General features: G+C 35.2%; 1 long non-coding RNA gene across 1 annotated transcript in view; it reads left to right on the forward strand.

Annotated features, from left to right (window-relative positions):
* LOC118761887 overlaps positions 1 to 4,654 on the forward strand; it is a 6,890-nt gene extending 2,236 nt beyond the window's left edge. The window contains exon 2 of the long non-coding RNA XR_004997712.1: positions 4,597 to 4,654. This is a non-coding gene — a long non-coding RNA (uncharacterized LOC118761887). The remainder of the gene's footprint in view (positions 1 to 4,596) is intronic.
* Positions 4,655 to 5,599: the final 945 nt, after the last annotated feature.

Here is a 5,599-nt window from a genome sequence, read left to right on the forward strand (position 1 = left end):
TCAACAAGTAGAAAAATCTAAGAGGAGGTAATTGGTGATCGTTATTATTGGGGACTGGGTAGGTAATTGCTCATCTTTCGGGGAGGGGATAAAGAATTATATATACGAAGACTCGAAAACTAAAGTAATGAGATGATGTACTAAAGTAATAAGATGTACAGTGATGGGTAAATGATCATAAATTAAAATATATACTTAGACCAAAGTTGGTTATGCGTTCATATTTAGACGTGTTCTGTATTTTTCGATGAACAATTTTTTCTTTATTTAAACGTTCTTGTAATGAAATTGTTTCTATAGACTGGTAGATGGGGAAGACTGTGAAGTTTGGTTGGATATCACCTGCACCATTCACTATGTGTTCACTCAATGGCAACTGTCCGCATTGTGGGAACAGGATATGTTCCTTATGTAGTGCGGTTCTCCGTCTCAGTGTCGTATTTGTCTGTCATATATAGTTATGTCCACAACCTGAACAAGTTATAACATAAATTAGATTTTCGCTTGGCTGACTGGTTCGTGGAACAACTCTGAGACATCCGACTCGGCAACGACACCCCGGTCTCGCGCCATCTCCGCTCTACCGGTCACTCTTTACAACACCTGTCTGCGTTCGGATTGTCCTTGCACAGGGACCATCCGGATTCCCGTCTTCGCCGTGAGCAGGGAATAATTTTCTCTCTTCGCACATTTGCGCTACATGAGCTCAACACTGCTCCCCTCTTCATCTAACCTCCCTCCTCTCTCCTCTGTTCTTCTCATATCTACTTCCTCCCACCACCTCTCCATTCTTGCTCTGGCACCTACTTCTTCCCTTCATTCCAACCCACCTTTTCCCATCCACCCTCTCCCTTCATCACCCCACTCTACACAGTCCAACCCCACCATCCCTATAGATCCCATCCCACTCCACCCCATCCCTTAGACCCCCACCCTTGCTTCCATCACTGTCGCCTCACCCACACCCAACGCAAAAGCATGCCACACAACCACACCACACTACCACGCCACATACCACCACACCACCACACACCACACCACATCACACCACCCCGCACACACTAGCACTGACCACTTCCCAGCACCTACACCATCATCCACACACCTACACATGCACACACACACGTCAATGTCATCTGCCCCTTCTACACGCACATGCACGCTCACACATACACACGTGCACCTTCGTTTTGGGATCACCATTACTTTATTATCTCCACTAATTCCTAGCTCTCCCTTGTGATCCCTCCATCCGGCATTCGCCATGATAGATCGCTAGCCACTATACCGATTTCTATTTTCTCTCCCTGTTTATTTCTGTGTTCCTTTCTGTCAAAGAGCGTAGGCTCGAAATGTAAAAGACTTTCTCACTTCCCGAACGTTAAACTAATACATCTGTTTGTTGTTTACACACCCGTCTTTTTGTAAATTCTCACTATATATATATGTGTGTGTGTGTGCGTGTGTGTGTGTGTGTGTGTGTGTGTGTGTGTGTGTGCGTGTGTGTATAAAAGAATTTTAATGCAAGAGGGAATAAACATCAGATAATAATGCGCCGAAACAACTGTGTGTTGTGTATATAAATATATATATATATATATTATATGTGTGTGTGTGTGTGTGGTGTGTGGTGGTGTGTGGTGTGTGTTGTGTATGTGTGTGTATGTATGTATGTATATATATATACATATATATTTATTATTGACATCCTGCTGACTTTATAACTTTATAGCCTTTCGAAAGAACGTAAATTAATATTTTCTTCTTGTACTATATCACGAAGCATACACAAAAAGATATTTAGAACAGTATGTAAATATTGGAACGAAAGTCCCTTTTGGATACAAGAAATTTTCCAGCCCAATATCTAAATGCTATCATAAATGTCTTTATGTGTGCGCTTTGAGATATTCCATAAGAAAGAATATATGTATGTATGTATGTATGTATGTATGTATGTATGTATGTATGTATGTATGTATGTGTATGTATGTGTGTGTGTATGTATGTATATATATATATATATAGGTATATATACACATATTTACGTACATACATACATATATTAGTTATAAATACACACAGTCATATATACATATATACAGATAAATATACACCCCCCCCCACACACATATATATATATATATATATATATAACAGCTGGAAGCATACATCTGTAGTATATATAAATATCTATTTATCACGATTTCGCTTCTTAGATATTCCACCTAGAAATTGCGGCCGTACAACAGCTATATATATATATATAACAAAGTGTAGTTGTAAGGTACCGCAAGAGTAGAATTATATATGAAAGAAGGTTTGAAAATGCAATTTTAAAAGATGTTTATTTACTTGACCGGTTTCACTTTTCAGAAAAATATTGTCAAAAGTAACATGTAAAAGCATTGTTGTGTTAGGTACTGGTTGTCACAAAATATTACAATACATATATACATTCTTTGATAATAATAAGAACATGTTAAAAACTGTTTACAAGGAAAAATCTTGGGAAAATACAAAAAATTCATTAAAATATTGGGCACAAAAGTTGCAATACTTATATACAGTCTTTGATAATAATAAGATGTTAAAAACAGTTTACAGAAAATTTTTTTTTGAGAAATTATTAACAAGTTCATAAAACCTATTAGAATTTCATTAAAAATCATGTTTGCTTGGAAATATATATATATATATACACAGAAAGTTATAAGTTCAAAAAAGGTCATATTTTAGTCGTATATATATACACAGAAAGAGATATATTTAGTTTCCAAAGAATTTTAGATCAACTGACCTGTTTCACAATTTTACAGTAAAATCGTGAAACAGGTCAGTTGATCTAAAATTCTTTGGAAACTAAATATATCTCTTTCTGTGTATATATATAGGACTAAAATATGACCTTTTTGAACATAGAATTTTCTGTGTATATATATAGATATTTCCAAACAAACATGATTTTTAATGAAAATCCTAATAGGTTTTATGAACTTGTTAATAATTTCTCAAAAAAAGTTTTTTCTGTAAACTGTTTTTAACATCATATTATTATCAAAAACTGTATATAAGTATTGCATTTTCAAACCTTCTTTCATATATATGTATGTATGTATGTATGTATGTATGTATGTATGTATGCATGCATGTAGTGAGAATTTACAAAATACAAGCAAAAGATGTCTTAGTTTAAAGCTCGGAAACTGAGAAAACCCTTTACGTTTCGAGCATACGCTCTTCGATAGAAAGGAATAAGAGAAAATAAACAGAGAAAGAATTTTTTAAAAGTTTATATATGTGTGTGTGTGTGTGTGTGTGTGTGTGTGTGTGTGTGTGTGGTGTGTGTGTGTGTGTGTGTGTGTGAGCGTGTGTGTGTGTGTGTGTATTATAGATATATATACATGTACATATATATATACATGTATATATAGACATATACATACGTACATATATAGATATATTTACATATAAGTCTCTCTCTCTCTCTATATATATATATACACACACATACATGTATGTGGGAGTGTATGTTCTCTGTGTGTATGTATATATGTATATATGTATATAGATAGACAGAAGCAGACAGGCAGATAGATAGATAGGTAGATAGATAGATAGATAGATAGATAGATAGATAGATAGATAGATAGATAGATAGATAGATAGATAGATAGATAGATAGATAGATAGATAGATAGATGTCGTACGTTTACGCAGGAAGAAATATCGCCGCAGCTCATGCAGTTGAAACGATACAATGAATTCTTCAGCTTCAAAAATATATTTTCTTCACCAATTAATTTATCGTTGGGTAACTGAGTACAATTTGTCGTTGTTGAGAACATATGAATCTATTATTATAAATACATACAAACATACACACCCTCATATATATAGATAGATAGATACACGTATGCATATGCATACACACATGCATATATTTACGTGTGTATATACTCCCATGCGTATTCATACATACACACTCGTATACATGTATATTCTTACTCGCACACACATTAAATGGTGTACCTCGTTCTGTCTACCTTGTCCAGAATTAAAGAGCGTAAAATGATAGAAATACCAATAAAATTAACGGAGCGTGTATAGCAGACGTAAATATTTTCGAGACAAAAGGAAGACCGTATTTGTTTGCTTTTTAGTTTTGTTGTTTTTTGCTTGCATTTTTGTCGTTTTTTTTTTTTCATAATAAGAAAATTTTGCGGTAACACGTCTTAGAATTGAAGAATTTCATGGAGAATTTGTGGGAGATGTTTTCAATCATAAAAATCATACGCAATTTAAATCTTAATAATAAGTATACGAAGAGGGTTATATTTGAACTTTAGATAACTCGCTACACGTTTCAATTTTGTATTCATACATACACACACACACACAGATACACACACACACACGCACACACAAAGACACACACACGCACACACACATGTATATATATACATATATATTATTTTATTTAATTCAATCATTTCACTGCGGCCATACTGCAGCACCGCCTATAGTCGAACAAATCGACTTATTCTTTGTAAGCCTAGTAAGCATTCTATCGGTCGCTTGCGGCGAAACGTTAAGTTATGGGGACGTAAACACACCAGCATCGGGTGTCAAGGGATGGTGGGGAGACAAACACTGACACACAAACATATACATACACACATATATATATACAAACTCACACAGAAACATACACACACATACAAACACATATATCTATATCTATCAATCTATCTATCTATATATATATATATATATATATATATATATATATGACAGTTTCTTTCAGTTTCCATCTACCAAATCAACTCACAAGACTTTGGTCAGCGTGAGGCTATAGTAGAAAACACTTGCCCAAGGTGCCACGCAGCGGGACTGAACCCGGAATCATATATATAAGATTTAAATTTTAACACAAGGCCAGCATTTTCCAGAAGCGGTAAAATCAATTACATCGACCCCAGTACACAACTGGTACTTATTTCATCGATCCCGAAAGAATAAAAAGAGTAAGTCGAGCTGGGCAGAATTTGAACTCAGAACGTAGCGCCAGACGAAGTACCTATTTCTTTACTAACCACAAGGGGCTAAACACAGAGAGGACAAACAAGGACAGACAAACGGATTAAGTTGATTATTTCGACCCAGTGCGTAACTGGTACTTAATTTATCGACCCAGAAAGGATGAAAGGCATAGTCGACCTCGGCGGAATTTGAACTCAGAACGTAGCAGCTGATGAAATACCGCTAAGCATTTTAGCTGGAGTACTAACGATCCTGCCATCTCGCCGCCTTACACACACACAAACATACATACATACATACATACATGCATGCATGCACACATACATACATACATACATACATACATACTACATACATACATACATACATACATACATACATACATACATGTATGCATGCATACATACATACATACATACATACATACATACATACATACACACACACACACATACATACATGCATACATACATACATACATACAGGCATATATGCATGTATGCAAGGGTTGTGATGAAAGTAATGAAAAACCCGGGCTTAACTTCTTATTAACTGA

The sequence above is a fragment of the Octopus sinensis genome, unplaced genomic scaffold, assembly GCF_006345805.1.
Source record: "Octopus sinensis unplaced genomic scaffold, ASM634580v1 Contig18371, whole genome shotgun sequence".
Lineage (NCBI taxonomy): Eukaryota > Metazoa > Mollusca > Cephalopoda > Octopoda > Octopodidae > Octopus > Octopus sinensis.